Here is a 12,236-nt window from a genome sequence, read left to right as displayed (position 1 = left end):
GGATCAATTTGTTTGTCTCACCACTGACACTTGGACATCGATCCAAAATTTTAATTATATGTCTTTGACTGTGCGTTTTATTGATTGTCATTGGACATTACAAAAGAAAATTATAAAATTTTCTAAAATCACCGATCATAAGGGTGAGACAATTGGGAAGGCCTTGGAGGCCGCAATAAAGGAGTGGGGTTTGACCCGAGTTGTTACAGTCATAGTCGATAATGCCTCGTCTAACGATATTGCATTGAGACATCTGAAAACCTATCTTAGAGAAGCAAATAAGACACTCATGGGTGGTGAGTGTCTGCATGTGAGATGTGTGGCACATATTCTGAATCTGATTGTCACTGATGGTTTGAGGGATCTTCATGACTCGATTGCTCGGGTTAGGACTGCTCTGAGATGGGTGGGATCTTCTCCTTCGAGGTTGGAGAAATTCAAGGTTGCTACGAGATCTACGGGTCTAACATCTAAGAAAGGTCTTTGTACTGATATGCCTACACGATGGAACTCAAAATTTCTGATGTTGAAGGCGGCCCAAGAATATAGGCTGACATTTGTATTATTGGATGACGAAGACATCCAATATGTTAAATATTTTGATGATCACGAGGGATTGGGGAAACCCGTAGATGATGATTGGGAAATTGTAACTATTTTTGTAGAGTTTTTGAGATTTTTTTACTATGTCACCACAAGGCTATCCGGAACTTTGTACCCTACATCCAATGTTGTATGTCAGCAAATATATAGTGTAAAAGGAGAATTAGATGACATGGTCGCGGGTGGTCACATTAGGTTGCGAGAGATTTCATTGATTATGAGGACAAAGTACGACAAGTATTGGGGAGATTTAACTAGGGTTAATATTTTGTTATATGTAACTGTCGTCTTTGACCCGAGGTATAAGTTGGATGGCATGATATTTGGATTGGGCCTTGCGTACGGGCAAGTATGGGCGGAGCTTATTACAGCAAGGGTTCGGGAAACCTTTACTAGATATTTGATGAGTTTTCCACCCTGCTGGGTGGTAATATTGCGGCACCTACACCTACCCCCTCAGCCTCAGGCTCACAATTTCCTAAAGTCGAGGTTGGGAAAAGACGTAGATTGGAGTGGGGTGAGAGGTACGAGCAGACCCCCTTCCTCCGTTGTTCTGTAGAGGCTCAGCTAGAGATAGACAAATACTTAGCAGCAAAGATTCTACAATTTTCACGAGATTTGGATATATTAAGTTGGTGGAAGGTGAATGCCGTGAAGTATCCCATCCTTGGAGAGATAGCCAGCACACTTTTGGCCATCCCTGTTAGCACAGTAGCCTCAGAGTCGACCTTTAGCACCGGAGGGCGTGTATTAGATTCATTTCGGAGTTCATTAGCTCCTGCCACTGTGGAAGCTTTGATTTGCACGCAGAATTGGATCAAGGGAACTCCAAATCATGTTCTGGATGTTCTTAAGCATGAGAAGGCTGACGTCAAGGAGGAGGGTGATGATCAGTCTGGATCTGGTATTTATTTTAATTTCATTTTCTAATTTCTTATTTTAATTTATTTATTTTAATTTAATTGGTATTCATTAATTTGATTTCAAATTTAATACTTAAAGTGATACATGAGAGGGCATCTACGGCTACCTCCGATGCAGTATGACTTTATATTGGACCCACCATTATCATGGTTTGCATAATTTCTCCCCTAATTATTTTTTGCATTTTAACTTTTGTTTCATCTTTATAACTTTTTAATTCTAAATTTTTTTATTTTTAACTTATTAATATTTCAGGTTTTATAACTTATTAACTTTTATGATCTTGATTTTCAGTCTCACAGCAATCGACACAACTCACCACTCAGTGAACTCACCGCTACGGCTCCACCCCAAAATCAAATTGATCAAATTGAAAAATTATGATTTTGTTAAGTTACAATTAATTGTAATGTTGCTACAATAGTTAATTATAGAATTTGTAATATTTATTTTTTTTAGAGGAGTTTGTAATAGTGTAATAGTTTATTAGTTCTCTTAATTTCTATAATTGTAAACTATTTATTTTAGCATAGTGTCTTACTGTCTTAGTGATGATTATTACTTAATTAGATAATAGTTGAAACTTAATATCTACTTAATAGTTCAATCTATAATTCTATATATATATATATATATTATTTTTTTCCTATTTTAAATTTATATATTTTTTTAATCTAAATAATGGGCTCTAAGTGGCCCAAAAACGAATTCTGGGCCCAAAGTGGCCCAAAAATCGATTCTGGGCCATTTAAGGCCCAGAAAAATACTGGGCCGAAAAGCCCAATAGGGGATGCGGGGTGCGGACGGGTGGGGGTCCACCCCCGCACCTCGGCCAGTGGACGAGGTACCCCACCCCTGCCCATGCGAGGGCAAGGTACGGAGAAAAATTCCCCACCCCCGCATATGCGGGGCCGGGCGGCGGGGGAGGGGTGGCCCCGCCCTGTAGGGGGCGGGTATCATCCCTAAAGTAGAATACAAAAAATATATACATAATTATTCAAACACGTCTCCCTTCTCTCTTAACATGGTATCAGACTAGAACTCGGTCTTGCAACGCCATGGTTGAATCCTCCAACCCACCTCTCCCTTCCCTCCCTTCCCCTTATCTCCTTCATCCCTCAGATTCACCAAGCTTAACTCTTGTCAATGGTCTCCTAACCGGCGACAACTATCCCAAATGGCAAAAAGCCATGACCCGAGCCCTCAATGCCAAAAACAAACTTAGTTTTGTTGATGGCACCCTCAAACCTCCTGAACCTAACACACCCGAATACACCCAATGGAACCAAACGAAGGATATGGTTCTTACCTGGATCCTCAATTCTATCAGCCCCTCTCTTGCCAAATCTCTTGAATATCATACCAACTCACGTGATGTTTGGGTTGATCTTTCCTCTCGATTTTGTCATGGCAATAATGCCAGAACTTACCAACTCAAACGGACTCTCTCCTCCCTACACCAAACCACAAATTCCGTTCATGATTACTACAATAAAATCAAACAAATTTGGGATGAACTTGGTCATCTCCAACAAAGCACTGACCTCAAAGCTTTACAGCAGCAAGCCGATGATGAACATGTGTTCCAGTTCCTCCTCGGTCTCAACGATTCCTTCGCCTCCCTCCGCACTCAAACCTTAGCCATGGAAAATTCCCCACCCATAAGGAAAGTCTTCTCTATTTTGTTTCAAGAAGAGCAACAAAGGCTGCTCAACATTCGACCACCTTCATCGGAAACCATGGCCATGGCAGTCCGATCTGGTGGGTGCCCAAAACCCCCCTTCAAGTGCACAGCTTGTGGCAAAGATGGACATACCTGAGATCGTTGTTGGACCCTCGTGGGTTATCCCCCTGGCCGCAACCCGCGACCCAAGACCCAGCCTTCGATTCTCGGCCAGCCCCTGTCCAGCGTCAACCAGACCACTACTACTCCGTTGGCTTCAAGTCCGATCCCTGGCTTGTCACTAGAGCTCTACCAGAAGCTTCTTGGCTTGCTCGCGCCATCTTCCTCTCCGATTGAGTCCTCTGTCAACTTCATTGGTAATCTCTTCTCCCATCACCTTGATTTTCCTCTCAATCGGCGCTTCCATTGGGTGGTAGACAGTGGCGCGAGCCACCATATCTGCCACCACAAGGAAGCTTTCACCGATCTTCAGCCCCTTGCAACCCCTCACTCGATTCAGCTTCCCACGGGTCAGGATGTTCCTGCCGAGGGTCTCGGCACATGCGTCCTCTCTCCTTTTCTAAGCCTCGCTCAAGTTTATTTTTTCCCTCTTTTAACCTTTGATCTATTATCTATTTCCCAAATCGCCCTTCACAATTTTTGCATTATTACTTTCTCTTCTAATAATTGCTTATTTCAGGACCCACTGTTGATGAAGCTGATTGGAGCGGGTGAACTCTGCAATGGGCTTTACGTGTACCGTCCTGACCCCTATGGTTTTTGCTGCTCAATCCACTGCTAATAAGATCCTATGGCATCAACGTCTAGGTCATCCCTCCAGTTTTCTTATTCCTAATATTTTAGATTCTCCTTGTACTCTTTTTTATTGTGATGTTTGTACTCGTTCTAAGCACACAAGATTACCCATTCCAGTTTTTACTAATAAAAGTGTTTTTGTTTTTAATCGTATTTTTTGTGATATTTGGGGTGGATATCATACTTCTTCCTTATCTGGAGCACATTATTTTCTTGCAATAGTGGATGATTTTTCCTGCGCCACTTGGATATATTTAATGCGTTTTAAATCTGAAGCTTACACTCATTTAACGCATTTTTTTGCTCTTGTCAAAACTCAATTTAACACCAATGTTAAAATCATTAGAACTAATAATGGACAAGAATTTCTCTCTCATCAATTTCAAACTTATCTTTTTGACCATGACATTATTCACGAACGTATTTGTGTTGAAACTCCTCAACAAAATAGTGTTGCGGAACATAAACACCGGCACCTTCTTAATGTTGCTCCCAGTCTACGTTTTCAAGCACACTTACCTCTCCCTTTTTGGGGTGATTGTGTTCTCACTGCTGCCTATCTCATCAATTGCACTCCCACTCGTACTTTTCAAAATAAATCACCTTTTGAGGTTCTATTCAACAAAATACCCAACTATGATCACGTTCGTGTGTTTGGGTGTCTCTGTTATGCACAAACTTTTCGTACTCATCGTGATAAATTTTCTCCTCGTGCTACTAAATGTGTCTTTCTCAGCTACACTAGCACTCACAAAGCATACAAACTCTACAATCTTGATACACGATCCATTTTCTATTCTCGTGATGTCACCTTCCATGAACAACAATTCTCTTTTCAGAATATTTTAGACACCTCTTCCTCTTCTTCTTCATCTCCAATCATTCCTCTTTCGGTTCCTGAACTCACTTTACCTACTTCTCAAACAACTCTAAACCCTCTTCAAAATCCACCTCCTTCATCTTCCTCTCCTTCAACTCCACCTTCCTCATCTTCACCTCCGCCTGTCTCTTGTCCTCGCCGCCATACTACCCGGCCTTCCTATCTCCATGATTACATATGCCCCACCTTACACACAGAGCCCACGACGTCTTCACCTGCTACAATGACTTCAGGTACTGCTCATCCTTTATCTGATTTTCTTTCATATTCTCGCTTTTCTCCCTCACATATTACATATTTAAATGCTCTCACCTCTTGTGTTGAACTCTCATGCTATTCTGATGCTCTCAAACATCCTCATTGGTGAGAGGCAATATCTTCTGAGCTCCAGGCTCTAGAAGCTAACTCCACTTGGACTCTTGACCATCTTCCACCTGGTAAGAAACCCATTGGCTGTAAATGGATTTTCAAAACCAAACTCAAAGCTGATGGATCCATTGAGAGATACCAAGCCCGACTAGTTGCCAAGGGCTACACTCAAGTTGAAGGACTTGACTATCATGAGACTTTTGCTCCGGTAGCCAAAATGACCATTGTCCGCTACTTATTGGCCATTGCTGCTACAAAAAATTGGATCATTCATCAACTCGATGTCAACAATGCCTTCTTGCATGACGATCTTGATGAAGAAGTCTACATGACTCCACCTCCCGGCTATTGCGCTCAGGGGGAGACCCGTGTTTGTCGGCTCAGAAAATTCCTATATGGTCTTAAGCAAGCCTCCTGCAACTGGTTTTTCAAACTAACTATTGTGCTTCTTGATGCAGGTTTTCGTCAATCTCAGGCTGATCACTCCTTATTCACCCTTATTACTCACACAAGTATTACTATTGTTCTTGTTTATGTTGACGATATCTTAGTTGCTGGCAATGCTCTTCCCCAAATTGAGTTTTTCAATAATCTTCTCTCCACTCACTTCAAAACCAAGGATCTTGGCTATCTGAAGTTCTTTCTTGGTCTCGAAGTTGCACGTTCTTCTGCAGGTATTTTTCTGAATTAGCGGAAATATGCTCTTGATATACTTTCTAACAGTGGTCAACTTGGTGCCCGGACCGCCTCTTTTCCGTTCGAACAACATTTGAAGCTTTCCAATGAAGATGGACCTCTACTTCTTGATCCTAGCATTTATCGTCGTCTAGTTGGTCGTCTCATTTACTTGACCATCACTCTACCTGACATTGTTGATGCCGTCAACATTCTTAGTCAGTTTATGCATGCCCCTCATGTTCCTCATATGACTGCTGCTATGCGTGTTCTTCGTTACATCAAAAGGAGCCCCGACCAAGGCATTTTCTTCTCCTCTACCAGCACCACTCAGGTTACAGCTTATACTGATTCTGATTAGGCTAGTTGCCCCACCACCCGTCATTCCACCACATGCTACTTCATCCAGCTCGGTACGAGTCCGATCTCGTGGTGTACAAAAAAAAGAATATTGTTGCTCGTTCTTCCGCTGAAGCTGAATACCACGCCATGGCTGTCACCACCTGTGAACTCACCTGGCTAAAGCAACTTCTCACTGATCTTAGCATCTCTCATCCCGAGCCTTTCCATCTCTACTGTGATAATCAGTCTGCACTTCACATTGCTCACAATCCAGTGTTCCATGAACGTACTAAACACATTGAGATCGATTGTCACATCATTCGCGACAAAATTCGCTCCAGCCTCCTCAAAGCAATTCACACTTCTTCACATGAGCAAATTGCAGATATTTTCACCAAAACTTTAGGCCAAGACCTTTTCCATAATTTCTCGTGCAAGTTGGACATTACGGATCTTCATGCGCCAACTTGAGGGGGAGTATTGACAGAATCATCTCTTCCCATATTTTTGGATTGCACAAAATCAAGGATTTCTTATTTTTAGGCATCTGTTACAATAATATCTTTCCTTTATGTAAATTTTCATAATTAGTTTCATTGTACATTTATATATTTTGTAAAGCAGAATACAAAAAATATATACATAATTATTCAAACACATCTCCCTTCTCTCTTAACAATTTCAGCTACACAGCCTTATCATCATATTTTAATTCCAAAAGACGTAAATGTTATAAGTTCGTATGTACATCATGAACTCAACTGACTCAGGTTGCGTTTGGATGTTGAAGTGAGTTGAGTTGAGTTGAATTGAGATAATAAAATATTGTTAGAATATTATTTATTATTATTATTATTATTTTAGGATTTGAAAAAGTTGAATTGTTTATTATATTTTGTATTGGGATTTGAAAAAGTTGTAATAATGAGTTGAGATGAGTTGAGAGGATTTTTGGTTCCAAACGAAGCCTCAACCTACCCAACACAGCCTTTGGCCCAACTCGCAAACCCAACACATCAAGCACAAGAATGGTCATCCCTAGGAATGGGACGATCACGCGGGAGCCCATTAAAAAAGACAGAGCAAAAGGCGTGACAGTGACAGGGACAAGACAAGGAGATTGCGATCCCTAGATTAGAGAGAGAGAGAGTTGATAAGAGGCAATACGAAAAGAGGGAAGTTCAAAATGTTCAAGAAGCCAGGTAACGTATGAAATCTGGAGTTGTTGTGTTTAATCTATGGAAAACACTATGTCTACAGAAAAAATCTACCGAAGTTTTTTTAATTTTTTATTTTACTTAATGGTTAAGTAAGTATTTTTAAAAGAATATGTGATTTTTTTAATTTTTAAAAAATATTTAAATAGTTAAAAAAAATAGTAAAAGAAAAGATAAAAAAAAAAAAAAAAAAGATTTTGTGTGTTCGGTAGAGGATTTCCTATGTGGACGTAGCAACGTCCTTAATCTATAACAGTCGCAAGTTCAAACCATGTTGTTAACACCGATGCGAGTACAGAGAGAAAAGGACCCTGCATGAATCCACTGCAGCAGAGAAGACAACAATTATTTTAAGATTAGAAAACACTGCTAAACAAAGAGTACACTTGATAAGGCAAAGTGGTAGAATGTTGAATCAATGTGACACAACTACTACTGAATCAATGATCAAACAGCTAGCATGGGTCAAGTCACTATAATTGACTGAAAAATACATGCAATCTCTTCCTTGTTCTTTGCCATTAAATTTGGGGCTTAACAATAAATCCACACGAATTTTTGTACAGTGCATAGGAATTTCTACCATATGTATTTTAAATGCAACTTCGAGGTTGATAGTCATCTGATCAGTATCCGTCATAAGAAAGCTAAAGTAATTGGCTCTTGTCTTCAAGACCCATAACTTCAAATCATATTGTCAACGTTGATATGATTGGTCTATACATATATATATATATATAAAATCATATTTATATAATATGATCTTAAAATTTTTCGTATTAACTTATACATATCTAAATATTTAGTTACATATAAATAATATTTATCTAAATTTAAATAACCACAATTTACCCTATAAATCATATTTTAATCATTATTTCTCTCCCCTCCCACTCTCTCACAATCATTTCCTTTTCTCGCTTTTTTAACAACACAACAAATTTTCACTTGCACATTTATTTTATTATTATAATATATTATATATATATTTTTCATTTTATTATATTTTTAATATAATATATAAAAAATTATATTTTTTATTATTGTATTTGTATTATTAATGTCAAATGTATGTAGTAGATGTTAATTACAAAATATATATATAAAAAATTGATTTTAGCAAAAAATTAATAATAATAAAATAATAATTTATTATTATTTTATCTCAAATATGTATAAATCAATGTGAAAATTTTGTTTGAATGACAAATTGGATATATAAAAGAGATGATTTTGTATATAAATATGTATAGACCAATACTAATGCCTTAAAAAAATAAAAATAGCAGAGGCCATTACCTTTAGATCTGGTTTATATTTGAAATTTATTTTAATTCATCTTATCTCATTATTATAATTTTTTTAAATTTTTACATAAAATATAATAAATAATTTAATTTTTTTAAATTTTTAAATAATAATAATATTAAAAATAATATTTTATTTAAATTATTTAAAAATATTTCAATTAATTTCTAAATGAGAGTTATTGTAACGACAAGACGACAATTATTTACTGTGGATGACAAGACAGAGGCTATACCCGACAGTTACTGCAAATAACTACCATGTGAAGCTTATTAGTGTAGCCTTTGGCTAGAAGATATTTTTGTCATAAAATAGTTTCTGTCCTCTCGGTCAAAAACTATTAAAAAATTATTGTACAAATTAAAAGTAAGGCTCAAAACAAGGCGCGACTGAACAAAAAAATAAAATTAAATAAAATTAAATTAAAAAAAAAAAAAGCTCAAAGCAGTACAAATTGTTTTTGATCATATATTTTTTTTTTGGAGGGAGAGTCTACCGAACAGGTAAAAAATATTTTTTTTATTTGATATTTTTTTAATCATCATAAATATTTATAAAAAAATAAAAAATTTATCACATCATTAAAAAATACTTATTTAATTACTAAGTTAAAAAAAAAAAAGTTTCAGGACACATCTTCAGAACACATCCTTGGGACATTTAGCATTTTTGTTTTTTTTTTTCATTTGTTTCTTTTGATAAGTTTTAAAAAGATTAAAAAAAGAGAAAAATGCTTCATTCGGCAGACATGACTTTTCAACATTAATGACAAATTGTAGATTAATCTCCTCACTTATGTAAAAGAATTTTAAGCGACTAAACATGCACGGGAGAGAAGCGAGGCGAGAAGCAGCGGGAAGATAATTTTTTCCAAAAATAATATTTGGCCAGTCCCTTGCTCTCAATAAATTTGGCCAGTAATATAATGTGTAGCTAAAATCACTATTCATTTATTGAGTCCATTGTTATACTTTATTTTGCACCTTAACTATTTCTTGGTTAAAATTTAATTTTATTGAGCCTACTACTAGTGCTCTAAAGAGCCAAAGAAAACTAGGGAGAAAGACGGGTTATCTCGCCCCTCACCTCTTGCAGTTGAGTTGCAAGGTTGTTAACCCGTTGAGTAGCCTTTTGAGCTTTGCTTTCCCCATAACACCTTGGTGGAATCCACAAGCTTTAGATAAACGTTGTTAGCCTTGAGATCCTTCAACTCACTCTGCGCAGTGTCAAGCTCTATGGAGAGCTTGTAATTTGACTCCTCAGCCACAATGATCCTATGCGCGTAAGCAAAGACCGATCCTTCTCAGACTGAGTGGGCTGCACAATCTCTTCCAGTTGAGATCACAATTCTCAGTTAAGCTCGCGTTAAGCAGCTAGCTTGTCCTCAAGAAATCACGACCTAGCCAGCCTCCCACTCATGCTCAAGAGCCTAGGCTTAGGTTGGATAATGAGTAAAGATGAGATAATCTATGAGTAGTAATGAAATAGTTTGTGAATAATAATAAAATGGTTTGAGTTAATATATTTTATGGAGTTTTGATAAATGAGAGAAAAATTTTGTCTTACTATGGCCCAATCACATTTCCAAGGTTTAAAAGGTTGGATAATGATGCCATAACAAGAATTTGAGAAATTAATAGCATATGAAAGTGATTTAATCAAGTGATTAAACACAATGCTAGAAATCAGATTAAAAAAGATTTGGAGGCCAACTTTAGGGTTTGGGAAACTGTTTCGGGTTTCGATTTTAACCAAGTTTTTGGGGTTTCAATTGGATTCCAATCATTTAGGATTTCGCTAGAATTGAAACCCTTTTTTATCTTACTCAAATCGATGGATCAGATGAAACAAAACTTTACTTAGGAGGCATGATCTCACACCTTGATTTCCTTCACAAATCTATCTAATGATTCCTCATAGTGCCCAGTGTATAATACTATTCACTATGTGTGGCTAAGATTTTATCAAGTGTCCAAATAAAACTTCTCTAACCTAATTTAGCCATTCCACACTGTGATTTTCAAAACACTGCACTGGGTGTGCTTATCGAGGTTATTATTCACTCTGAATAAATGCATAATAAACTTAGTACTGAAAAATCCTAAATATTCATATTAACCTATAGTGAAAATCGTTTACCGAGATTCAACCCCGAAGTGCCCCTAAAAATAATTTCATAATTTCGAACAGGTGTTTTGTCTGAAATTATGAAAATAGGCTATTGTGCCATAAAATCCTAAATAATCAACTGAATCTAATAGCGTAGACCAAAATACACTTCTAACTACCTCAAATAATTAAAACTCATATTTCTAGCACCATAGTGAGTGATAACACTGACTATATTGACAGACTAAAACCTGTGCGATTGGTCGATTCATTAAAACTTATGGGCTTTTCACGAGATTCCTAAAGTCAATAGAAATTCCACCAGTGAATTTGTAGCTGTTTCTAACGGGCTGTTACATTCACTACTCTATTTGAGTGAGGTGACTGTATCATTTTAGCACCAATCAGAGATGAATCAAGAGAGGGATCAAGATTTTTTTAAAGGACCATAAAACAATTTTTATGCGAGGCTCATCACAAACTCACATGGGGTAAATAATGGTAGATGAACATATGCATCTCCAGTAAGGTCAGCATTCTTTTTGTTGCCAAGAAGGTTAAATTCAAACTTGCAAAAAATGTGACCTCATATTTAATATTGAACGTAGGAAGTTAACCGAAATGTTTACATATTTTGAAAATCTCATCGATTTTGATAGCCCAAACAAAAAGTCATATAATATATTTTACTCTTCATGGTCCTCGCCTCAGGGATAGCACCTTTACCCTACGTGGGATAGTTCATACATTTAACTTTTATTCCTTCATACATATTAAACTATAAAATAGAACACAATGTTTGCTGATACTATGAGTTGTATCATCCTTCATGGTGCTCACCTGGGGGCGAGTACTTTGCTTTCCTTGGTTCTCTCCTTGTATCGAGTAGTATCAACGCTTCCCCAACGCTATGAGCTCCGTCATCTTGCACAACACTTGCCTGAGGGTGAGTACTTTTTCTCTCCTTGGTTCTCTCCTTGAACTGAGAAGGATTTGTGATTTTTTGATGCTATGAGCTTTATCATCCTTCATGGAGCTTTCCACCTAGGCAAGCATCGCGGGGAACAAGGGTGCTCACCATCTCGACAAGCAACATGAAGGAGCATGAAACTCTTCATCTTCAAATCATAGGAAGGATCAATAAATGGACGATTGTCATAGGTAGCTGTGTTGGAAGTCAGCATAGACAGGAATTGAAAAACCCTCAATCAAGGAATTCATGTAGTTTGGTGGTTATCCGGCCCCGACAAATAAGCTTGTGCTACTCTCTAGGGAGGCAAAGGCATGACCTATTATTCAGATTTATCAGTATCCACTATTTTATTCTCCA

The sequence above is a fragment of the Juglans regia genome, chromosome 2, assembly GCF_001411555.2.
Source record: "Juglans regia cultivar Chandler chromosome 2, Walnut 2.0, whole genome shotgun sequence".
Classification (NCBI taxonomy): domain Eukaryota; kingdom Viridiplantae; phylum Streptophyta; class Magnoliopsida; order Fagales; family Juglandaceae; genus Juglans; species Juglans regia.
The sequence above is the reverse complement of the archived record's forward strand: the minus strand, read 5'-3'. Positions refer to the sequence as shown.